This window comes from Loxodonta africana, chromosome 2 (genome assembly GCF_030014295.1).
Source record: "Loxodonta africana isolate mLoxAfr1 chromosome 2, mLoxAfr1.hap2, whole genome shotgun sequence".
NCBI classification, from domain to species: Eukaryota; Metazoa; Chordata; class Mammalia; order Proboscidea; family Elephantidae; genus Loxodonta; species Loxodonta africana.
This window is the reverse complement of record NC_087343.1, coordinates 83205346-83232037: the sequence shown is the minus strand read 5'-3', so window position 1 is coordinate 83232037 and position 26692 is coordinate 83205346. Positions and strand designations below refer to the sequence as shown.

The 26692-nt window shown below is 41.2% G+C and overlaps 1 protein-coding gene across 1 annotated transcript in view; it reads left to right on the top strand.

The window, feature by feature from the left end:
- Positions 1-26692, top strand: part of LHFPL2 (LHFPL tetraspan subfamily member 2) — a 196622-nt gene that overhangs the window by 88298 nt on the left and 81632 nt on the right. Inside the window, exon 3 of the mRNA XM_023545575.2 lies at positions 1373-1432. The gene's annotated coding sequence lies outside the window, so the exon portion shown is untranslated. The remainder of the gene's footprint in view (positions 1-1372; positions 1433-26692) is intronic.

The following is a 26692-nucleotide window of genomic DNA, read 5'->3' as shown; positions in this document are numbered from 1 at the left end:
AAGACTTCAGCCAAGAAAATCTATGGGGCAGTTCTAATCTGTCACGTGGGGTCACTATGAATCAGAATCAACTTGATGGCGCCCAAGAACAAGAACAAACCCTTTATTTCTAAAATTTTACTCATATATAATATTACATGATAGCCCTAATTAGCATGATTAGGCTAATCATTTTTACATATGCAAAAAGCAGAAGTTAATTTTACCTGCTCGCCTATTTCTTTTACAGAGTCTTGCATTAGGAAATGCCACGTTTCTATTTGGGTAGGTGGTAATAGGCTTGGTAGAGTATAAGGAGTGCTTTCAAGGGCAAAGTCAAGTAATAGGGTGAAAACGGCGTGATTTGGAAACCCTGGATATATGTGATACTGGGCCAGGTTCTCTGCTTCTTTTAAGATCAGTTTCCTTATCTGCTAACAGATGTAACACCTGTCTGGAAGGGTTATAATGTAGTGCCTCATACAATCCTGAAGCCCTGGTGGTTAAGCATACAGCTGCTAACCAAAAGATCAGCAGTTCGAATCCACCAGCTGCTCTTGGAAACCCTATGAGGCAGCTCTGTGCTATCCTATAGGGTTGCTATGAGTCAGAATCAACTCAACAGCAATGAGTTTGGTTTTTTTGTAATACATTCCTAGGTGCATAGTAGATTTCTAACAAACGGCAACTGTGGTTATTTATATTATACATTTTTCTATTTATGTTAAGTACTTCAAAGCAATGGTGATCAGGCATTTGGATTTCGATGTCTTGTGAATGTTCTAAGCTTATAATTTTCTAAAGACTTTGAGAACACCAAAAGGAATACTTGATTTCTGAATAAACTAACTCATGGTTAAATGTTAATATATTAGAATTATTATGGCCATGTTTTTATGTCTCCCATCTTTGACATCTTTGTGAATTTTAGCTTTAAAAAAAGGTTAATAGAACCAGTGAAAAAGGTGTGAAGTGCTGCCAGGCTTGTTTCCTCATCGACAATTTCATATTTCATTCCTTAGTTTGTTTTTGGAGTATTGGAACCTTTTATGGTTGTCCATAAAGTGCCCTAAAGGACAAAAGTAGTATTTTCAAGTCAGTCCCTTTGTGAGGGGAAAGGAAAGGATGTAATCAGATGCACGCTCAGTGAGTTGCACATTCCCTGCTGCCCCCTTCTCTTGTGTTCTGGTTCATCAGTGGTTTGTACCCTGTGTGTTAGTGTCAGTGTTCCAGGGAAGGAGTGGTTACATTCGTCCTAATGCAAGTTGAACTGTGTGCTCCTGGGAACAAAGATTTGAAACATCGCATATTTTAATGAGACATAAAATTACGTGGTAAGTCTTCTTTGTGTTAGGAAAAAAAATCATATGCTCTGTTTACTTTGTTTCTCCAGGTGGCATTTTTCTGAAGGTGTTCATTGAGACTTCCCAGCATTCCTGTGGGATATAAATAGGTAAGTAAATGAAATCAGATGCCTTTATTGTTGGTGATTCTTTCCAACACTCTCCAGGTGAGTAGCCGCTTGCTTAATTGAATGAGGTGCAGTGTTTGAAACTTGTGGACTGCGCATGGTCAACAGTAGGGTTTTTTTAGGCTGAACACACCACTTGGATGTGCATACATGAAGATAGTAAAGGACCCTGTGAAGTTTCATAAATAGTGTTGGATTTAATGGGATAATTTCCATGCTTGAATTCTGACATGCTTTGGTCTTTCACCATTCGAGAGCAGGTTTCAGAGCTGTTTATAATGGGCATGGCCAACTTGAAGTTGTCTTTTCTTCTGTGCTTCTCTATGGACCGTTTTTACATTTGTTAATGTTTCTCTCAGAAAGTGGAAGTAGAGATGGCCAGTTCGAATTACTCAGTTTTATTACTTCCTGATGGCTCAGGTAAAGGAATTGGCTGAATAAAAGTTGAAAACAATTGGCTAGTAGGTGATTTATTATTAACTCTATAGATGTTAATTTTTAAAGATCACTTTTGGAAAATACTAGGAACAGTAATAGCGGTTGAAGGAGCCCTGGTTGCACAGTGGTTAAAGCGCTCGACTGCTATCCAAAAGGTCGGCAGTTCGAACCCACCAGCTGCTCTGAGGGAGAAAGATGTGGCAATCTGCTTCCATAAAGATTACAGCCTTGATACCCTGTAGGTTTGCTATGAGTCTCAATCGACTTGATGGCAGTGGGTTTTGGTTTTGGAATAGTGGTTGAGTGATCTACAATATGCATTCAAGAAAATCAGGGCAATAAAACATTAAATAATTGTCCCAAAAGACTTTGATCCAGCTTTGCCTCTCAAAAGGGAGAAGGCTTGTTCAACAAAACCTTTCTTCAGTTACAGCTCAAGTACTCTAGGGACCGCATTATGAGCTTAAGGCTACAGCTTAAACCAGGGGACCCGGTAGGTAGCATGGATTTAGCATTGACTGACACCTCTCCAGGCAGGCCATTAGCAGGACATGTGCCAGATGTTAGCACAGTGTTTTCACAAATACTATCTCATTTGCAGAAAGATGACCTTATTAGCATCCAGATTCTGGTGAAGGAAAAATGGCTCTTGTGTTATGAATTGAACTGCTGACTTCTCAATTGTTATTAAATTGTTCTAACAATTACTTCTACTTGGGTTATGGCAGGAAGTTCTTTTTTTTTTAATGGGAACTGTAAAGACTTATGAGTTATGGAATTATTTGAACAAAGTTCCTTCTCATGGGAAAGCCAAGGCTGACCCAAGACATGTGGGTGTCCTGAGCAGGCTCATAAAACTGACACCTTTTCAAACTGATAATCTGTACGTATTTTCTCAGTATTATTTAGTGGGGATGGGAGTAACTGATTTTAATTAAAAATACATACCTTTTCCTGTATGTTGAAAACAAGGGATTTATTATGTGTGATTTTCCAAACCAGATGTATATAAAACTGCGTGACATTTGATAATAGTACCACTTCACTATGTGTTGTTCAGTCCCAGAATTTCAGGTGCATGTTAGCTAGGTGACATTGAGGTTGGTAGTAGAGCCTGTTTTTGCTCATAGTGTTGTAGGAGTGAAAATATTCTCACCAGAGACAGGTCTGTGCTGCTGGGGAGTGTGCTTATTTCATTCAGAGGCACTGTCTCCTTGAGTGGAAACAGGACTGATTGATATTTTGCCCGTTACACGAGGAGCTGCTCAGGAAAACCCTAGCTAAGTGGCACCATATTTCCGATGTATTCCAGCGATAGTTTAATGCCCTATTGTGGGTTGTCACTCTGGATCACTGCCAGGCTGGTCTGTTTAATACAGCTCTGGGGAAAAGCCAGTTCCTTTCTGCCAGTCTTTGCAGTAGCCAAGTCAATGTTCTCTCTTGAAACCTTCCCCTCTGAAGATCTAACCAGATAAACCCACCCTCCTTGGTGTTTTTTTGTTGTTGTTTTTAAGTTGTGAATCTATTGCATACAAATACAATAAAACTTTACCAAGTCAAACAAACACAAGAACAACCATTCTGAATTAATGACATCCAAATTATGGAGAATACAATCCTGCTTTCTGTTATATAATGTCGCTCACATTATGTCAACTTTGTGGAAGATTTCTCTTCAGCAGGGAGAGCCATTGCAGTTTGGGGAGTGCCTTAGGCTTGGTGTCAGGCAATCCTAGGCTAAGGTTCCTCCTTTGTGGGGCACAGACCTGGGTTGGGATCCCAACCATTGCGAGTTGGTTGTGTGACCAAGGCACGTTTCTTTACTTCATAGAACTCTCATTTCTTCACTTGTGGATAATCCCTGCCTCCCAAGGTGGTTTGGAAGATTGAATGAGGCGAAGATGTGTGGTACATAGTAAACAATAAGCATCCCCTGCCTGGCTCCCTGACAAGGAGTCTCTTGGAAAGAGCACTAGATGTGGAGTCTGAGGAACTGATCTGCCAAGCACTCATCATGCATCTTTTGGGCATTTACCCAAAGATGTTACCACCTGTGTCTCATTGGTAAAGTGGCAAGATAATACCTGCTCTGTCCTTCCCTGCCTACTCTGTGAGAATTGCAAGAATGTTTTGAAAAGTGTGTATTTAGCATGTGTGTTTAGTATAAAGGGCTTCTAGTGGGCTTTTTTTTTTTTTTTATTTCTTTAATCTAGCCACTTTCTGGTCATGAATCCCAGCTCCACCTCTTATATTTAGAGGTATAACCTAGATCAAGTCATTGATACCCTCTCTGGCTGTCACCTGTCTCACAGGATTGCTGTGACATTAAATGGCTTACTGTATGGACAATGGGAAGTACAGAACTGGCACCTAGGCAGTCTCAATAAATATGACAAAGAAATCCACAGGTTTAAAATCTCTCGAGTTTGAACTTTGACTTATTAGCTGCCTTTTATATCATGCTATGTTAGTTTGGACCGGGGAAGAAATCTTTCTCCTGAATCATATGTGGGTAACCATGGCCTGCAAGGTAGAAGAACTCCCTCATCAGAGGAGTACAGCATTTGGGATTAATCTTCCTGGGTCATCTTCACCAGTGAGCTGAGGAGCAGGTCTTTCCTTATCTGGGGGAATTCTTACTAGAAATGATAGAATGAGTGAAGTGAAGCTGTAGATCAACACTGTCCAGTATGGTAGCTATTTACCCCAGGAGGCAGCTAAGCACTTGAAATGTAGTACTGTCAGCCCCCAGGGTACAAACATTCATCAGATTTACATAAGGTAAGTGGGACTTGCCCTTTAATATTATGTAAATTTGCCCTCCCTTTGAAACCTTTGAACCTACCCCTATGCACAGCGAATTTTTCATCTCAATCACCTTCACTTGTTGCACGTGCAGCTTTTAAATCCTTGAAAGGCTTCCACCCTTTTCTTGTGCTAAAGTAGGGCTAAATAAGAACCATATGCACCTGTTTGACTTATTTATAAATTCTTAAAGACACACTCAGGAACGGATCCTGTTCATAACCCAGGGACTGACTGTACACTGAGGCACCAAATTTTTTATTTTATTTCATTTAAATTTTCAAACTATTAGTCGATTCAGTTATAGAAAACTTTAAGTATGCTTGTACCAATTTGGGGATGTGAATTTACTTTTTCGTTGTAAATTTTGTTAAGTCTAAATACAGATCAAGTATTTCTGAGGAAAACCTAGTGCCTAAATTGAGGTGTTTTATAAGTGCAAAATATATACCCGATTTTGAAGACTTAATATGAGAGAAAAAGAATATAAAACATTTATTGAGTATATTTTGAAATGACAATATTTTGTGTATTGGGTTAAACATTATTAAAATTAATTTCTTTTTGCTTTTTGAATGTTGCTACTATAAAAATTTAAGTAATATGCATGGCTTGCTTACTATTTCCAGTGGATAGTGCTACTCTAGAAGATTCTTGAAAGAACTGGATAATTTATAATTTATTAAGTAAAATATTTTCCCCCAATAGTCAGTAAAAAATGGCTTAAGAAAGTGTGTGTGTGTGTGTGTGTGTGATTGTTGTTTACAGTTTGCCAACTAACAAGTCTGGAGGAATTTTAAAAAAATATTTAAAATTGGAAAGCAAAAAAAAAAAAAAAAAGAGCACGTAGTATCCGTGTTACCTGAGCCTTGTGTAATACACCTTGAGGCTCAATTTTGATGTCTTTCCTTGCTGGTCTTTCCTGTCAGCGTTCTTATGAAGCAGACCAAGGGTGGTGCTCCACCTCACAACATCTGGCAGGATATGAACCCAAACACTATTTTTCAGCCAAATGTTTGACTTTCTTGATGATTATTTGGCATTCAGTGCAGGTACCATGTTCCCAGAGTCACAGCTGGTCATGCCCCAGGAGATCAGAAACTATCATCTTAAGAGAAAGACTTTTAATTACCTATAGTGAATTAGCACCCTCTTTTTTTTTTTTTTTCTTACTATGATACGAGAAGTAGGGACATACATCCCCAAGGGAATGATTGCTAACTAGATGCTTAGTTGTAACCAGTGTATGGATGAAACTTGAGAAGATAATACAGTTAACGTTATTTGTATATTTGTTTCTTATTCATGTCCTGAATGATGCTTAAGTGCATTTGAATAGGATGTGGAAAGGGTTTTTGATTCAGAATCAGACTGGTCTGGGTTTGAATCCTGGCAAGTCGCTTACAAGGTGATGTTGGCGAGGTTACCGGACCTGTTCCTGTGTACTTGATGCCACTAAATACCAATGCGTTTCCTTTTTATACTTCTCCCATTGTGTTAGATCTGCAACACCCCATCCCTTCACATGATAAACACAGCAGATACTTTGTCATCCTTTTTCTTTTCCAGACTAAATGAGCGAGTTTCTAGTATGGTAAGCTCTACCCAGGATTAAGCAGGATTGATACTTCTGTATTAAATAGAAATAGTCACTAAATTCATGAAGAGTCTTTAGCTGAAGAAAGGTGGCTTTTTCTTGCACAGAGTTTAGCGGTTGTGACAGTGAGGTTCTTAAATTCCAGTGTTGGACGCTTCAGCTCTGAAGCAGTTAACAGAGAAGGGGAAGAACTTAAAGAGTGTCATAGCCTTCACTCTTTGCTGAGGTAAATTGGACCGAATATATGGTCTACAGATAGGAAAGTGATGAAGTAGAAGTACAGCGTGCTTTACAAGACATAAAAAAAAGCAAATCAAAGTAAATAAATACGTTAAAGACTTGAAAGGATTGCAGTTCTTTTTGTTTTTCCAAAGTTATTTGCATGTTGACAGGTTTTTTCTGGTAAATTCTGGCTAGGCCTGTGCCTGCCCTGCAGGAAAGTCCTGAAAATTCTTCCCAGGGCAGACATTATCTTCTCTAAGATGTCGCTTCCCATGATAGATTGCAGACTTCGTGAGGGCACGTAGTCAATCTTTTATTATATCGTTGGTACCCCAGTGCAATGTCTGATACACAGTAGGTGCTTGGTGACCTATCAGTTGAATAGATGGAGGATAAGTGATGGTTAGACTGTAGAGCTGCTCCTATAGCGTTCTCCAGAGAGAATCTACTTCAGGCACATTATAGGCTACCCAGCATGGGGCCTGGCACATGATACGTGCTCAGCAAATGTTTGGCAAATGGAGGAATGAATGTGGGCTTAAATATAATTTCTAGTTTACAAAGGAGTCTTGGGAACATGACCAACTTGTAATTTGGGAAGCTACAAAGCTACTTTTAAGCAGAAAAGTGGTGTTGAACAGGAGGGCCCGAAATGGTGGCAGAATGACTAGAGAGCAGGAGAGCAGTAGGAAGGCATCACTAGCTAGAAATGATGAGGCCTGAGAGAGAAGTTTGGGAGAGTAGGGTGGGGAGGGCTGCAGCTGACTGATGAAGCACAGTCACAGGGAAGCAGGTGTCCGTGGGTTAGCTTTGGTCAGGAGCAGAGGAAGCTCTTTGGCATAGGAAGGGTGGGAGTGTCATCGCTAGGCTTAAAGTATAAGAAATAGGTGTTAAGAGAATTCTCCTTTGGTAGTCTCAGCTATTTCGAGAAGTAGGAGGAAAAGTCATCTGCTTTGGAGAGAGGAGGTGGAGCTGGGGGCCTGAGAAGGATGCACGTTTACCTAAGTGTAAAGGAGTTCTTCTCTGTGCTGGTGTGGCTGAGGGGACATCTTACTGTGAACTCTGGTCCTCCCTCCAGTGGGATTATTCCACGGGATTTTTCTGGATCTCACATCAATAAAAGTGTGGCTTTGTGACTGAATGCTGAAGTCAATGAACAAAGCTCTGTGCAAATCTTCCAGCAATTAGATTTGGTTCCTGTTGGTATTCCTGTTGTCATTTCATCTACATGAAGAAATGCCCATGATCCTTACCTAGAAGGTTTTTTAATGACCACTTCTTAAATTGCTCCTCAAAAGGCAGGAGATTAACTGAATTTGGCTGAGTGAATATACACTAGAATGGTATAGAGGTGTAACTCTCATTTTCACTGTATGCTCTTATATGAAGTTTGTTAATATAGGAAAGTAGTAGCTTTTCACATTTTTATTTAGTATTCTTCTTTATCTTTTCTCATGCCAAGCCATAGCAATCTCTGCTTACCACTAAAGAAGGCAGTAGGAGCCCTGGTGGTGTAATGCGTGAACACTTGGCTGCTAATCGAAAGGTTGGTAGTTTGAACCGACTAACCGCTCCACAGGAGAAAAGACCTGGCTCTCTGCTTCTGTAAAGATTTCATTCTAGGAGACCCTATGGGGCAGTTCAACTCTGTCCTACAGGGTCGTTAGGAGTTGGAATTGACTCGAAGGCACATAATAACAAGAATAGTACCGATGTTCCGAGATCTTGCCCCCACAAACACCCTGTCTGCCCTTTGAAACTTTGTCATGACTTCCTAACTGAAATCAACTGCTGAATTAATGTTGATTTAATCTGCTGTCCCTTTTAGATTAATTCAATCACTAAAATAAAGTTTTGTGATCTTTTTCCTCTCGAGGGCAATCAGGACTTGTGCTCTCATGCTGGGGAAACCAGTGGTCATACCCTGGTCCTTCCAAATAGCCCCGGCACCAGCATACCCTCTGAGACATGGGCCAGCCCCTCATTCCCTGTTAGAGGCCTAGTGAACCGGACAGCCTGTAGAGGTGGACTGGCCCCAATCTCTGTAGCTTATGCTGCCATCCCAGGACAGTCTGTGACAAACTCTTGAAGCTACTTGGCATGCTCAAATGGACGTGGAAATGTACCTGATTTTGATCCAGATCATGCTATATATGTAACCAAGTTGTGCTGGAAAGTGGACACTTCCTGTCGTTAACTCACAACTTAGGTCACCTCGTTCATTAACGAAGGCAAATATGACTGAAAACCCACTTAAGAGCTCCAGTGTGGCTCATCTGAAAGAGCTGGTTTATTTCTTGTTGCTTCACAACCACATTGGTCTCTTCTTGCTTCATTCTCAAACTGCATCCGTGATTCAGTTGAAGTTCAATCCATTTTTCTCCTAACATTCAGAATGACTGTGGATTGGAAAGACACAGCCTAGGGTGGTGATGAAGTGCTTTCAAGGACCTCTCATCATTGTTCAAGGTCAGGGTAGCCAGTTTATTGGTCATTCACACTCCACATTAGGCACAGTTAAGCCTATCCATTTGGAATCTCGCAGGCATTTTGGTTAGAGGGTAGTTGTAGGAAAGTCTCTGGGAAAAACCTAAATGAGTTACATTTTTCTTTAGCTGCTGTGATAGTCTGTGTTTTATGCTTGTATATTTACATTATCTGTACATCTCAAGGGAAACCCTGGTGGTGTAGTGGTTAAGTGCTACAGCTGCTAACCAAAGGGTCTGCAGTTCAAATCCTCCAGGCACTCTTTGGAAACTCTATGGGGACAGTTCTACTCTGTCCTATAGGGTCACTGTGAGTCAGAATCGACTTGACGGCACTGGGTTTTCTGGGTACATCTCAAAGCAAAGATGGTTTTCACCTGTCCAAGATCCCACCTCCATCTTCCCTAGTGGCCTGCACACTGGTATACTCTTGAAGCCAAGCAATGTGCCTTATGTATTTATTATTATGCTGGACTAGAATTACCAGAAGATGTTTATATGTTGTTCTTCCATATTATCAAAATAATCCATGTTCATAAAGAAAATTATCAGCATGTAGGGGAAAAAGATCAATCCCCTTAGGGATCACCATTGGTAATCTAGTGGCCATGTTTCTTAGAGTCTCTCTTTTGTGTGTTCGTTAATTGACATAGTTGAGCTCTTACTCTGTATATAACTTTATGTTCTGTTACTTTTTTGTTTAATATTACAGGTATTTCCCCATATCATTAAAATGCTTTTTAAAATAAATATAATAAATAAATGGTTATTCTATCATATTTTAACCCTCCTTCTATATTTTGACATTTGGGTTGGTTATTTAACTCTTAAATACTAACTTTGAATATCCTTTTATGGGTATCTTTGTTTAGTTTTTAAAAATATTTCCAGGAAAGTTGGGCTGTCATTGGCAGTATAAGTGCTTATTTTGTTATAACACCCTAATCAGTAATGACTTATCAGATTATTAAATTTTTGCCAATTTGGGAAATGAGGATGGCACCTTATTTTTTCAGTGTTTCAATTGCTAAGTGAAGTTGAATGTTTTTCATATACAGAATAGACATTTGTATTTTGTTTTTTGTGAGTTGTCTGTTCATATCCATCCTTTCAGGTGACAGTTGTGACATTTATGACAGCAATTTCTCTAGAAAGGTTGATTGGGATGTATAACTTCACATGTATTATCTGCTCACTAATTGTTAACTGCATATGAAATTGTTCTACATTTGAGGTGAAATCAGGTGTGGAAGTGACAAACAGAACACACAGGCAAGTTCTAGAATGACTTGTTGGTAGTGATCGTTAGCCTTTGGAAAGTCAACCCTCCCAGTGAGCACCCTCGCACACCTCACCTAGACTTGTGGACACCCTGTCATCACTCTGTGCCCTGCCCTGGTACTTCTAATTCCCCTCTGCCTGTTCAGTCATACCAGGTATAATTCATGTTGACAGAATAATAATTATAAACAATGCTGGCTCATAGTTAAGTGTTTATTGACTCCTTGAAATAATTCTTACCTACTTCTCCTCTCTTACCTGTTTCTTTTCAGGCTGTTTGGTTGACTACTCTTCTCTTACCTCTCCCTTAATTGTTGTTTCCAGGTAGTCCTTGGCTCCCTTCTCTCCTTGGTCTGCTTGCTGTTTCTGATTTATCTAGCCCATTCCATGACTTCAGCTGCCACCCATAGGCCAGACCTTTTCAGACCAAACCTGTCCTCCAGGCTGCAGACCACACAGCCAGCTGCCTGCTAGGGGTCTTCCTCCAGTGTCCCACTGGCACATCTAATGTAGTATGTCCCAAAATGAACCTTTCTCCCCTTCCTGACCAGCCCTGTGGATTGAATTCCATTTCCAGTAAAATTACCTCCATCCACCATGCCCCAGCTATCCACCAACCCCCAGATGAAATCTCTCTTTTTGCTTATATCAAGTCCTGTCAGTTCTGCTTCCTTCACACCCATTCCTTCATCTTCATCTCTGTTCCTACTGCCTTCGTCGAGGCTTCACTTCATGAACATTCAGTCAGTGTGCACTGAACGAGGAATGAATGCTGTCCCAATTAGATATATTATTTTAAAAATGGATAAATCAGATTTCTCTAAAACAAATCAAAGTTTATATTTTGCATGGAGAAAAAGGCATGCTATTGTAATGGAATCTACTTAGGAATTCTTTGCATGAAGTGAATCTTCATCCATTAATTTGCCTTTTGTAGCAACTTGGATTTTTTTCAGCTACTTGCTTAGTTTAAAGCAAAGTATACCTTAAATAATGCCTAATGTATGGTAAACAAATAAAAGCTCCTGGACAATGCTTTCTAGTTAAAGGGTTTTTGATTTGAGGGCTTGATTTTTTTTTTTTCTTTGAGTCTTAAATATTCCCATATCCTACTATGCATTGTTTTTATAATGTTGGAATTATCCTTTATTAGCAAATTTTTTAGCTTACCTCCCAGGGAACTCAGACAAGAAAGAAAAATATTTTTATAAGATTCTTTGAGGGAGTAAAATGAATATTTTTGAGAATGAAAATATAGTGAATTGTCTCCTAAGGTTTGGAAGACTTTATTAAGATAGCAAAATATCCTTCCCCAAGGGTAAGTTTTTTTGGGGCTTATTGGTAACATGGTGCTGGGAAGAATAAGTGGAAATCTAATACCTTGAAAGTTGGAAACAGTTACTGAGATCCAGTCAGTTCTCAGAAGACATATAACACACTAATTCCTAGAGATTTAAGACAGCTCAGTTCACTTCCTGAGACACTCAAGCTCACTATGAATATGACATGGAAAGGTTCTTCAGAATGAAACATGCCTCAGCAGTATTTTATTTACTGTATTTATTGCCTCTTATTATGGGGTGTCCCTGTGGGTCTGCCTCCCCTTATCTGTATTAGTTTGCATTAGTGGTATTACTTTTCTTAGGTTGGGCTCCCCAAAAGTAGATTCTGAGACAAAGATTCAAGCTCAGTGAGATTATTTCATGGGTAATCCAAGGAAGCATTGTTAAGGGAATGGTGTTAGTTGCTGACCACTAATAGCGACCTTAGGTATAAAAGAACGAAATTTTGCATCTTATTGATGGTTGATATGTTTGACTCCATTGTTGTAGCCATAGTGTAGTGCCTTCCAACCTAGGGGACTGATCTTCCAGCACTGTATTGGACAATAGTCTGTTGTGATTCATAGATTAATTTTCAGAAGTAGATCACGAGGCCTTTCTCCCTAGTCTGTCTTAGTCTGAAAGCTCCACTGAAATCTGTCCACCATAGGTGGCCCTACTGGTTTTTGAAGTACTGGTGGCATAGATTCCAGCATCATAGCAACATGCAAGCCACCACCATCTGACAGATGAGTCATGGGTTAAAGGAATAGGGAAGGGGGAAAGTCAATAAAGGATTGTTACTGAGTAGGTTGCTGCTGTGGGTATCTGGGACTCAATTTCTGGTGAATTCTAGGAAAGATCTTTCAGAATTATCTCATCTGAGGGGCCAGCAAGCTGGGATAGGTCTCCTCCAACTCCCATCTGTCACTGAGGGCTGCTCATGAGACAAACATTTAAAGCCTGCTGCTTGCTTGGGCCAAAACGGAGTCCTCAGATGGACTCTGTGCTAGGCTGGGGAACTGAGGGGTTATGGAAGGGGCACTGATAGACAAGCTTCTTTTAGCTCAGGTGGTCAGAAATAGCACATTCACAGATCACCCGTAGAATGAACTTAAATTACATCAGTGCCTGGTAGATGTTGGAGGGAATTTAAATGATAGTGAGAATTTGATACCACTGATCCTGAAACCAGGGAATGGAAGATTCAGGGAGAACCTCCGAGAGGTTTCTGGATGTTGTTCCTGGAATGACACACCTTGCCTCAGGAACAAATGCTGATAAATCCTTGTTGTTGTTGTTGGTAGGTGCCATCCAGTCAGTTCCAACTCTTAGTGACTCTACGTACAACAGAACAAAACACTGCCTAGTCCTGTGCTGTCCCCACAATCGTTGCTGTGTTTGAGCCTATTGTAGCAGCTACTGTGTCAGTCCATCTCTTTGAGGCTCTTCTTTTTGCTGATCCTCTACTTTAACAAGCATGAAGTCCTCCAGGGACTGGACCCTCCTGATATAATGTCCAAAGTACATAAGACTAAATCTCGCCATTCCCCCTTCTAAGGAGGATTCTGGCTGTACTTCTTCCAAGACAGATTTGTTTGTTCTTCAGGTAGTCCATGGTATATTCAATAATCTTCACCAACACCATAATTTAAAGGCATCAATTCTTTTTCAGTCTTTCTTATTCACTGTCCAGCTTTTGCACAAATAGGAGGCAATTGAAAATACCATGGCTTGGGTCAGGTGCACGTTAGTCCTCAAGGTGACATCTTTGCTTTTTAATACTTTGAAGAGGTCTTTTGCAGCAGATTTGCGCAATGCATTATATCGTTTAATTTCTTAATCTCTGCTTCCGTGGGCGTTGATTGTAGAGCCAAGTAAAATGAAATCCTTGACAATTTCAATATTTTCTCTATTTATCATGATGTTGCTTATTGGTCCAGTTGTGAGGATTTTTGTTTTCTTTATATTGAGGTGTAATCCATACTGAAGGCAGTAGTCTTTGATTTTCACCTGTAAATGCTTCAAGTCCTCTTCTGATGAGCCCTAACAGTAACAAATGGAACAACTGGATTGTCAGGGCTCCTTATAGGGCTGAGGTTTCCTCAGTGCTTATCAGCCTACAGAATTATAACTAGGTCCATAGGAAATTATGATATTTTCCCTAAGTACTTAGATCTGGAAGAAAACAAAAATCTGATGGAAATCTTTGGTCAGCCAAGTCTGAACAGAGCCCCTTCATTACCTGGAGAAATTCCTGGGAAAGGAAAGAAGGTGGAATCTAGTGTTGTTAGTGGACTTTAAAAACAATCCTCAACTGGCTTAACATAATCCATATAGAAAGTGTTCTATATCCTACTTTGCTGAGTAGTGCCTGGGGTCTTAAAAGCTTGTGAGTGACCATCTAAAACACATCTGTTGGTTCCAATTTTCAACATCATTTTGTGTTAGTTTGGGTAGGTAGTGTGTTTGTAGAAATTTATCCATTTCTTCTAGGTTTTCAAATTTGTTGGAGTATAGTTCTTCATAGTACTCTGTTATGATCCTTTTTATTTTGTTTGGGTCTCTTGTAATGTCACCTATTTCATTTCTTATTTGTGTTATTTGCGTCCTTTCCTGTTTCTCTTTTGTCAGTTTGACCAGTGGTTTGTCAATTTTGTTGATCCTTTCAGAGAACCAACTTTTAGTTTTGTTGATTCTTTCTATTGTTTTTCTATTTCTTTTATTTCTGCTCTGATGTTTATTTTTTTCTTTCTTCTAATGGCTGTGGGCTTCTTTTGCTGTTCTCTTTCTATTTGTTCAAGATGTGCAGCTAATGTTTTGATTTTGTACCTTCCTTCTCTTTTGATAAGTGCATCTATTGCTATAAATTGACCTCTAAGGACTGCCTTTGCTGTGTCCCAAAGGTTTTGGTGTTTTCATTCTCATTTGATTCTAGGAGTTTTTTGATTCCATCTCTGATTTCTTCTATTACTCTGTGGTTTTTAAGCAGGGTGTTATTCAGTTTCTATGTAGTTGATTTTTTTTTTTTTCCTTACTCTTCCTGTTGTTAATGTCTACTTCAATGGCATTGTGGTCAGAGAAGATACTTTTTGTTATCTCAGTGTTTCAGATTTTTTTCAGGGTTGCTGTCTGGCCTAAGATGTGGTCTATTCTGGAGAACATTCCATGTGCATTGGAAAAGAATGTGTGCTTTGCAGCTGTTGGGTGGAGTGTTCTATACATGCCTATGAGGTCAAGTTGGGTGATTGTGCTCTTTAGCACTTCTGTGTCTTTGTTGAGTTTCTTTCTAGATGTTGTGTCCTTTACCTATAGTGGTATGTTCAAGTCCCCTACTATTATTGTGGAACTGTCAATTTCTGTTTTCAGTGCTGTTAGAGTTTGTTTTATGTATTTTGGAGCCCTGTTATTGGGTGTGTAGATGTTTATTATGGTTAAGTCTTGGTGGTGGATTGTCCCTTTAATCAATATATAGTGGCCTTCTTTGTCTTTTATGGTGGATTTTGTTCTCAAGTCTATTTTATCTATCAAGTCTATTTTTTTCATCCTTTGATTTTTAATAAATTTATGTCTTTGTTTCTAAAGTGTGTCTCTTGTAGATAGCATATTGATGGGTACTGGTTTTTTTTAATCCATTCTGTCACTTTTTGTCTCTTTAGGGGTACATTTAGGCTGTTTACATTCAGTGTAGTTATTGATAGGTGTGAATTTATTGCTGTCATTTTGTAGTGCTTTTTTTTTTTTTTTTTTTTGTGGTACTAATGTTTTCTTTGTTCCTCTTACTCTCCTGTGCTGAGTTCCTTTTGTTTGTGGATTTATTTTTCATTTCTTTTGTTTTTATTGAGACTTTATGGAAATCCTGGTGGTGTAATGGTTAAGCGCTACAGCTACTAACCAAGAGGTCAGCAGTTCAAATCCGCCAGGCGCTCCTTGGAAACTCTATGGGGCAGTTCTACTCTGTCCTATAGTGTCGCTATGGGTTGGAATTGACTCGATGGCAGTGGGTTTGGTTTGGTTTTGGTTTGAGACTTTATGTTTTTCTTCTTTATTTTGATGAGTAGGTTTGCTAACTTTCTTTGTGGTTACCTTGAAATTTACCCTGTCTTCCTAGGTTTGAGCCAGTCTATTATTACTTGGTATCACCTTGCCTTCCTCTCCGTTAGAAAGTTCTATACCTTCACCGTTCATTCCTTCTTTTATTGTTCTGATGTTGTTGCCACTTACAGATTAACCTCTCTGGTTCCCTGTTGCAATTCTTTTGGTTTTGGATAGTCCTTGAGGGCTCATTTCCCAGGTTGGCATCTGGCTGGTACAATCTTGCATCCTAGATTCAGGCTTTAGTCTGATGTTGTTTGTTCTCAGACCGAAGGACTCCCTTTAATAATTCTTATAGGTTTGGTTTGGTTTTTACATATTCCCTTAATTTCTGTTTATCTGGAGATATCCTAATTTCATCATCGTATTTGAATGAAAGTTTCACAGGATATATTATTCTTGGTTGACAGTTTTTTTTCTTTCAAGGTTTTATGTATGTCATCCCATTGCCTTCGTGCCTGCATGGCTTCTGCTGAATGATCGGAGCTTAGTCTTACTGTTTGTCCTCTGTATCTGTGACTTTTTGTTTTTCTTGAGCTGCTTGCAGGATTTTTTCTTTGTCTTTGGTTTTAGCGAGTGTGGTTATGATGTGGCTTGGTGTTTTTCTTGTGGGGTCTATCCTGTATGGGGTTCGTTGAGCTGCTTGGATGGTAAGCTTTTCATCATTCATGATACTAGGGACATTTTCTGTCAGCAGTTCTTCAGTGATCCTCTCAGTGTTTTCCATTTTCTCTCTCTGTTCTGGAACTCCAACCACTTGCAAATTTTTGGTTTTGATTGTATCCCACATAATTCTCAGGGTTTCCTCTTTTTTCCTCATTTTATTTATTTTCTTTCTTTCTAATTTTTCCTCAGAGTTGTATCTGAGTGTTTGTCTTCAATTTCACTGATCCTGTCTTCTGTCGTTTCAAACCTGTTCCTCAGCCTTTCTATGACACTGCCCATATCTGAAATCTTGTTGTTTATCTTTTGGATTTCTAATTGTTGTTTTTGTATGGTTTCTAGTTGTGAATTTATTTTGGCATTTTGTTCTGTATTGTTTTCCTAGATTCTTCCATTTTTTGGACTGTATTTTCCCTGAATTTGTATGCCTTTTCCATAAATTTGTCTATTTTTTTCCTCATTTTTGTCTGCTTTTTGCTTCAACACTTGGATAGCTCTGAATATTAGAGATTTGCATTCCCTGTCAGGTGGTTCTAGTGCCTTTTCTTCTAGTGGAATGTCATCTGGTGTTTTATTTTAGACACCTACTGGAACCATCCTGTCCTGATTTTTTTTTATATGTTTTGATATTGTCTGCCGTCTTTGGGACATTCACTAGTTGTTTTCTTCATTTCTTGATTGTAGATTTGTTTGTTTCATCCTGGTTTTTTGTTTTATTTGGCTATTTGAGCAGTTGGGCTATGCGTTCTTTGTTGTTTGCTCGTCTGTAGTCACAATACTTTTCATGTCCTTGTCCAGTGGGTGGGGCCAGTCACTCAGCTGTGGTGTAGCAGGGCAGGTCCAGTTGAAGGAGAAGGATTGGGATGGGTTGTTTGTGGCATGTACTAGGGCTGGCAGGGCAGGCTACGAATCACTGCCAGGCAGGTTCTGGTAAGTCGTGCCTGTGCTGCTTGGAGGTGTGATGTTTACTGCACAGTGCCGGTAGGCAGGATAGAGAGGGGAGGTTGTGATGTGTGGAGCTAATATGGGTATGGGAAAGAGAAGAGAGAAACAGGAGCCAAAAACAAAGAAACAAATGAAAAAAAGGGAATGCAAGGGGAGTTTGGCGTTGGAGTGACGAGAAACTGAGAAATGGAGAAAAGCAAAAATGAAAAAATAAGAAAAAGGGAAAAAGAAAAAAATAAGTAGATAAAAATTTGAGGGGGGGGGAGAGGAAAAGAAAGCCCCCAGGGGTCTCACCAGTGTGGTGTCGAAGACTGAGGAAGTCTCCCAGGCTGTGCAGTATAGCCTGCCTAGAGGAGGTATAGATGTCACATAGCACCAGGTATTCAGGAGACAGGAAGGGAAGGTAAGTATAGACAGATGAGAACTGCTAAGCAAAAATAAAAAATAAACCCCAGGGATCCCACCAGTGTGGTGTTGTGGGTTGGGGGAGTGGTTCCCCAGTCAAGCGAGGCTTCACAGCCTTTCAAGGAGAAGCAAAGATGGCACATGGAGCCAGGTGTTCAAGAGAAAGGAGGGGGAGATAGTGGGAGGCACAGAAGAAACTAAAAGAGACATAAAGAAGCAACCCCAGCTCAGGGACCTGGCCAATGTGGGTAGGGCGAATCCCAGCGATCTGGGGCGGAAGCAGCTGCCTCCTGGCCAAGAGACTGTGGCTTGTGGGAAGCAGAGGAGGCCGAAGGCGGGGGGGGGGGGGGTGGGAAATAGGTGGGGGTTAGGAAAGCATGTATCACTTGTTCCTGGGTGCTCTCTCTCCTGCTGGGAACTTCGTGAAGCTGCTTTCCTGTAATCCCTGTCCACCAGTCTGTGATGTGGGTGGGGTGAATCCAAGTGGCACGGATGCTGCACTTCCTGGCCAGGTGAGCCACTACAGCCAGCCAGGAAGCTTGGAGGTAGAGCAGTGAGGAGAGGATGACCAGGTGTTCTGTCTCCTGCTGGGAGCTCTGTGAAGCTGCTTTCCTGTGCTCCCTGTCAGCCCATCTCCGACAGGAGTCCGAGATGACGGGTCCATGCTGTGTTAGCTAAAAAGGAAGCTCTGCACGTATCTCTCCTTGCTCTCTGTCCTCTGTCAGTTTCTTACTCCATTCAGTGTTTGGCTGAGTTCTTTATCTCTTCATTTGACACTTCTGGTTCCAGGAAAGACATTTATCTCTGTTTTACTTAGTGTTTTGAGTCTTTGCTGTGGAGGGATGGCATGGTGCTTCTGTCTATGGCGCCATGTTGGCCAGAAGTCCATCTATTGGTTCTATCACTTTTGGAGCAAAGGAGAATGAAGAAAACCAAAGACACAGGAAAATATCAGTCCAGAGGAATAATGGACCACGTGAACCACAGTCTCCAGCAGCCTGAGCCCAGAACTAGATGATGCCTGACAAGGCATCACAATAGAAGGTTCTGGACAGAGTGGGAGGAAAATGTAGAAGAAAATTCAAATTTGCAAGATAAGACCAGACTCACTAGTGTGACAGAGAGGCTGGAGGAACTCCTGAGACTATGGCCCACAGACACCCTGCTATCCCAGAGCTGAAGCCACTCCCAAAGACTACCTTTCAGTCAAAAATTAGACAGGCCTATAAAACATCATGCTTGGAGAAGGACATCATGGTTGGTAAAGTACAGGGTCAGCAGAAAAGAGGAAGACCCTCAAAGAGATAGATTGACACAGTGGCTGCAATAGTGGGCTCAAGCATAATGATTGCGAGCATAGCACAGGACAGGGCAGTGTTTCTTTCTGTGGTACATAGGGTCATTATGAGTCGGAACCAACTCGATGGCATCTAACAACAACAGCAACACAAAACAAATACTAACTCAGTTGAGGAACATGCTTCTTAGTTCAATCAAGTATACGAGACCAAATGGGCAATACCTGCCCAAAAGCGAAGGCAAGAAGGGACAGGAAACCTGGATGAATAGACACAGCGAGGGTATTGTGACCAATGCCACAAAACAATTTGTGTATAAATTTTTGAATGAGAAACTAAAAAAAAAAAACCCTTCTGTGGTATATATTTTTCTGTTCCTTTGTGTTTTACTAATCAATAGTCTTGACACATTGTACCATGGAAAATACATTCTAATAGCCTGTTAACTTTTCCATTAGTGTCACTCGGGAGATGAGGGGATAAGATCTTGAAGTTCGTAGACAGCTAATCATTTAGACATATTGTGTGATACTAGAAAAATAGTGTGGGACAGTGTCCCTGTCCTTAAAGAGCTCCCAGTCCAGCAGGAGAGGACAAGCAGAAAAGTCACTGCCACTGTGATAAACTAATTATATTGTGATAACTAATTAATTAACTAATTCTGCCAATGGGGGAAGCCTCCCAGAGCTGTGACATTTTAATTGGGCCTTAAAGAAGAGTAGGTTTTGCTAAGGGGTGAAGGGAGGAATGGCAGTCCAGGTAGAGACAAATATGGGCAAAGGCAGGGAGGTGTTAAAGTGTGGGCATGGCCAGGAAACAGTGATGGTTTGGTGTGACCTAAATATAAGGTGTTGTGAGGTTGCAGAAGTAGGCAGGGGAGGTCAGCTTGTCCCGAGGGCCTTGGCCTGGCTTTTATGGCCTCTCCCACAGGAATGTCACAGTGTGTACATTTCTGATTGAACCACTTCCGTCGGCCCATGTCCAAGTTCCCACCAAATGTCCTGCCATTTTAGAAACAGCTTAGGTACAGAATGATGATTGGAGCTTATAGAGCTCATGTGGGGTTCAAAGTCCCAAAGATGTAGCTTTTTTTCACATGGTAATGAAATTGATATTTTGAGCTAGGTGGCTGATTAATGATTCTGTATGTTCTATAGGTGCCCTGTTGAAGGGGAAATTAACAGGCTTCAAGCAGGTAATCAGTATTACATATAAAATGTATTATTTATCCCCTATTTGCCATGCATTTTTCTATGCCTCCAACAAGCCTCAAGTGTTCTACTTTTCTGTAAATATCTAGCTATATTTAATGATATATGAAATTGGTTGTGCTTGGCTGTTTTTCCTAATCCCTTCCCTGCAGTAGTTGTCTGACAGCATTAGTGTGTGGGTGCTTTTGGCCATGCCCGGGAGTACAGCTAATCTTCGAATTCTTCAGTACGTGAACTGAGAGAGGAACAAAGTAGTAAATTGGCATCACGTTTTCCCCCGTATTACATTAGACAAATAAATCAGTTGTCTTTATTTTTTGTTCCTGATAGAACAGCTGTCCTGGTAGAAAGCTCAACGTGGCGCCCAGGCCCTGGGGCTTTTTCTCAAGGCGAATTAGGAGCAGGAACTGACAGTGACTCCCACACACACCTCCGGTAACCCCAAGGGAGATGGGTAGATTGGATTGCCAGCTCACCAAATCATGGCCTGATTGACCCTACACTGCTTAAATTCAAAATTGCATATAATGTTTGGCATCCATCCATTCTCAGAAAGGTTCTTCAAATAGCTTTGCTATAGAACTCTTGCGAGCAGTCACCTTGGTTTTACTTACTTTTTTCTTAGACTAACCAGTGCACTAATATGTCTTTCTCCCTTAGGAATTTCTACTTCCTCTTTAATCATTCAAGGAATGTTTTTTCCCTATGGAATTCCCTATTCCTGTAAAGATTCACTTTTATTCCCTCCCTTGAAATCACAGTTAGGCTTTTAGGAGATGGTACTCTGATAATTTTACAACATAAAATAAGACTTAAAGGTATTTGATACCAAAGAAAGAAATGTTAGGGTATCTAGAATTCAATGTAGTAAAATCGGTCACTGACTGCTGTGAATCATTGTCCTTTAGTTGAATGAGCACAAGAATAATCAATTCTAAGAAACTGCTCCAGCAGCCAGATGCTGACATCCTGCTCTCTACCCCTTCCTGGTTACTCTTTCCAATACAAAAGCAAATAGGACGTTTTTTCGGTCTTGTGTTTATCATCCAAAATTACAGTGCCTTCACTGTGTACATGGCACCACTCCCCACCCACAGGGACTATGACTGGGGTTTTGTTCTGTGAATCTGAGGAGACTGCTTTTGACTGCTTTTGGTCTAGTGAGTGCTGTCATCATAACAACCTTAGTCCTGGGCTTGACTTGGCCATTTCCATGTGAATGGTCACCCACTTTTGGGACCACTGTGGTCTCATGGCCAGAGCCTTATGTGAGTTTCTTCCACACCATGACTATTGAAAACTGCTGGTGGAGCTCCTGGTTTTCAGGATGGATGAACTCTTTCTTTTCTGATTGTGCAGAAAATTGTATGGGTGGGTACAGATTGGTGGCTAACAGGCTGATAAGAAATAGAAATATTTGATATTGCAAGGAGAGTGGTACTTTAGTGGTCAGTTAGCCCCTGTGGAGGAATAGCCTTCAGTCTCTTGTGCTGCTGTTGGTTATGCTATTTTCACTCGATTTTAAACTTGTGAAGTTTAGTCATGGACTGAATCTTAACACTCATTTTGTAGGATCCAAGACTTCTGTCAACGCTCAAAAAATATTGTATCTGAAGAAAAAACTCCAAATCTTTGTGCATACAACATTTAAAAAAGTTTTCCGAAGCTAATCAAGATGATTTTGAGTGGAAATTTCTTCGTATCTAACTACTTGAGAGATAACTCTGGTAGCCTTTATTTTTATAACTCACTCAGGACATAGAGGATTTTTTGCTATTTCTACATTTTAGAAAGTATTTTTGACATCTGTGTGGTATTTCTGGGACATTTCATGAGACAGCAAGATAAAATATGCTAAACTGGACCTGTTCTCAAAATCTAGGATTCATAACCAAGGTTTTCAAAATGGTGTTACAAGAGAGTGCCCTTCCTGTGCTTCTATAAATTTATTTGTTAATCATTAAACAGAGTTATGGTCCCTGGATGGCGCAAACAGTATGTGCTCAACTACTGTCTTAGGCTGGGTTCTCTAGAGAGGCAAAAGCAGTAAAGCATATAAATATAGAGAGAGAGGGAGATTTATATCAAGGAAATGACTCACGAGGTTGTAGAGGGTATAACATCCCAAGTCTGTGGGTTAGGACAGAGGCCTCTCCTGATTCATGTAGCCACAGGGGCTGGCGAACCCAAGATCAGCAAGTTGGAGACCAGGGCACCTGCTCATAGGCTGCAAAGATTGATGAATCCCAAGATTGGCAGACAAGATCTAAGACAAGCTACTAGCTCAATTCCCAAGAGCCATCAGACGAATAGGAGCCAGCTGCAGGGTCCAGAGTGAGCAAAAGCCCCCGAGCCCTGCCAGAGCATCCGCCCACACTAGATGCAGGCCACACCCCCAAGGAAATTCCTCTTCAACCGATTGGCTACCCACAGCAGATCCCATCACGTGGGTGATCACGTATCAAATCTCAATAGGGAAGTGACCACAACATCACACGACTGCCAAAACACAGAGAATCATGGCCCAGCCAAGCTGACACACAATCTAAACCATCACAGCTACTAACATAAAGGTTGGCTGTTTGAACCTGTCCAGTGGCACCACGGAAGAAAGACTTGTCTATCTGCTTCCATGAAGATTACAGGTAAGAAAACCCTGTGGAGCAGCTGTACTCTGTAACACATGGGATCACCAGGAGTCAGAATCAACTTGATGGTAATGGGTTTGGTTTGGAAACAAATTTGAGGAAGATTTATTTTTATTGTAGGACTTCTTAGAGACTTCAGCATGCTAATGTGTATGGTGTCTCTTCAAGGGTGGGATATAGTGTTTGTCCTGGGATCCCTTTGGTATCAGAGCACCTGTGACTGTCTCCCAGATACATGTTGTTCTGATAACAGTTGGGGAGATGCTGACATGTAGTAGATTAAACATGGCCATATCGTGGATTGAATTATGTTCCCCCAAAAGTATGTGTATCAGTTTGGCTTGGCAATGATTCCCATATTGTGTGATTTTCCTGTATGTTGTAAATCCTGCCTCTGTGATGTTAATGAGGGAGGATGGGCGGCAGTTGTGTTGGTGAAGCAGGACTCAACCTACAAGATTAGATTGTGTCTTGAGGCTATCTCTTGAGACATAAAAGAGAGAAGAGAGCAGAGAGACAGGTTGACCTCATAGTACCAAGAAAGCAGCACCAGGAGCAGAATGCATCCTTTCCACCTGGGATCCCTTCTCAGAGAATCTCCTAGTCCAAGGAGATTAATGACAAGGACAGAGGAAGCCTTCCCCTGGAGCTGACACCCTGAATTTGAACTTTTAGCTTGCTAGACTGTGAAAGAATAAACTTCTGTTTGTTAAAGCCATCCGCTCATGGTATTTCCTTTACAGCAGCGCTAAATGATTAAGAAAGGCCACAAATCCTTTTTAGTTCTTCCCATCAAGGAGGAAAAGCCTGTTTCCCTGCCCCTTGAATCTGGGCTGGACTTCTGACTTGATTTTACCGAGAGTACAGCAAAGCGTTGCGTGAGTTCCACAGCCCAGGCCTCAAGAGATCTGGCAGCTCCCACTTTCACCCTCTTAGAACGCTGCTCTTAGACCTCCATGTAAGGAGGATGAAAGGCCATGGGAAGGCGAACTGAGGTGTTGCAGCCAGCAGGCAGCGTTATCTACCAGCGATGTGAATGAAACCTTCATGGACCTTCTGGCATAGCCAGTCCTCCAGCCAAATGCAGGCACATGTGCAAACCCAGGCAAAACAGCAGAGGAACTACCCAGCCAACCCATGGAATCCTGGAACATGATAAATCTTTACCATTTTAAGCCACTAAATTTTGAGGTGGTTTGTTACCCAATACACTCACCTAAACAATAGTAAAAAAAAAAAAATTTTTTTTTTTTTTTTTTTTTTTTTTACTATTGTAGTCAACAAAAACTTTGAAACAAAGCAGAAAAAAATGATTGCTTATCTAATCTGTAACTTTCTGTAAGACTTCTCTGGTCTAAAGTTCTGAACAGAATTTTAAAATTTTAACTAAAATCTGAACAGAATTTTAAAATTTCCAGAAGCCTGAGTCAAGTGAATTAGTTAAAAAGAGCGTAATGTGTTTGGCATGTGATTAACAGCACCAGAAAACGGTACCTCACCACAGAAGGAGTGGTTCAGCATGGGTCATTGCACTAATGCTGCCTCAGAAAGGTCAAATGAACCAATGAGAGGTTTCCCACCTGCTCTCGGGAGTTTCCCAAGGGCTGATCTCTACTTCTGAAGGTGGCCAGTGTCACTTAGGGCTCATTCTTAAACAGCTTAATAATTAGATTTAAACAGACATGGCTTCGGATATGGCCCATCTGCCCTAAGCAGTCCACTGCCCAGCTGTGGGGATGTGAGACTTTCCCAGTGCACCCCATTATAGAGCAAGTTTAATTATCTCTGGCTTCTAGGAGAAAATCTAATTAGCAGATGTTGAAGGGGACCATTTTCAGCCAGCCGATGAGATGTAGAAATATGAGAGGCCTTGGGTCTGTGCCTCATGCTGAGGCCTGATTGTTGAGAGCATCGGCTTGGCAGCACCAGATCCTTGGGAAATTACATTTGTTGTCTTTTCAGTGCCCCAAGGCCAGGTGGAGCTGTTTATGGGGAAGTAGAGAGTACGAGCTCCTTACCACAGCTGGGCGGTGTCAGCCAGAGCCATGTCAATAGCAACGTCCAGGCTTTAAAACACTCAGTCAGAAGATCGTGACAGTCATAATAGGGCTGCACTAGCCACACGTCAGTGGGTTGGGAAGAAGTAAAAGGACCAGGGAATCATGGGAGTTGGAGCTGGAAAAGACCCACTTGGTCAAGAAGCCTCTTCCTCAGACACTGCCAGATCATTCCCCCTGGGATACCCTGGAGCACTTTGTAAAATCTGTTTCCTATGACTCAGGCTGGGAGTCTTCCAGCCATTCCCTTGAGAAATGTAGCAGCCTTTTCTGTAGAGGAAATATTTTCCTCATGATTGGTTGAGATTTTTTGTTGGCTGGCTCCAGCCCCCATCACTACTGGCTGGTCTCCGTCAGACCACCCTGAACAAGTCGTCCTCTACCTCTTGTATTCCCACAGTTAAATCTATGTCATGCTTCCGCCGAGCTGCAATTAAGGCAAAGACATGGGGCCTGCTTCCTATTCTTGGTGCTTTCGGAAGTAATGACTTTTCTAGCTCCTTCATTATTATGATCTCCTACTCTGAATTTATCTCTGTTCCCCCCCCCCCCCGCCCCCCGGTATGTTTCAAATGTACAGAAACTGTGCTGGTATGAGCATTGTTGTTGTTAGTTCCATCGAGTCAGTGCCAACTCGTGGCAACCTTGTGTACACCCATAATGGAACACTGCCTGGTGTTGTGCCATCTCTATAATCATTGGCATGTGAGTCCCTTGCAGTGGTCATTGTGTAAACCTCGGGGGCTCATCTTCCAGTGCTATACAGAAATAGTCTTTTGTGATTTGTAGGATTTTCATTGGCTAATTTTGGAAGTAGATTGCCAGACCTTTCTTCCTAGTTTGTCTAAGCCTGGAAACTCTGCTAAAACCTGTCCACCATGGGTGACCCTGTTGGTGTTTGAAATACTGTTAACATAGCTTTCAGCATCATAACAACAGGCAAGCCACCATAGTGCAGCAAACTGACAGATGGGTGGTGGACAAGCATTGTAAGGAGTGTATATTCCACAATGGGGACACTGTTTTCAATGAAAATTCTTTTGAGTTTTTGCTAGATTGGATTGCCTTGGTTGACATGCCATGGCTTCATGGGTGCAAAAATCCATAGATGGAACATGGCTCCTCCAGAAGCCAAAAAAAAAAAAAAGTGATATTATACGTCATGCCTACTTGTTGACACAGCCGTGTAAACACTGTGGTCCTAGGACATCTCATTTGGGGAGTTGATGCAACTCAGTGTACAGTCAGAAAAAGACCGTAAGGGTCTGTGGGTTTGCACTGACCACAGGCACCTTAGGAGCATCTGGTAAGCAAGGGACGGTGGTTTTTTGGGTCTCTGGGTTTGTCATTAACTGATGAAGCTAGGAGGTGAAAAGCAGGAGCTCACCAATGAGACTTCAAGTTTAGGCCATGTGGAGTTAAAGGCCATGAGGTTGAAATTGAAAGTATAATTTAGGTCAGTGTTTTCTGAGTGTGTTCCACTGAGCTCTTACTCCATTTTAGGGGCTACATGGAGGTGATGGTGGTAGCGAGAGCAAGGGAGCCCTTCTCTACTCCCTCTCCCCCTTTTAACCAGCACAGCTCTACTTTTTATCAGTTTCATATACAGAAACGGGGGTTCCTTGGCAGATTCTGTTTGATAAATAGTGCTCCATGCCCAGAAACAAAGTTTGCAAAACCACAGGTTCAGAAAACTGACTTCTAGTAAAAATAAACATGGAGAGATGCCTCTTTAGCCAAGCAACTACAGATTATATTTCTGGGATCCA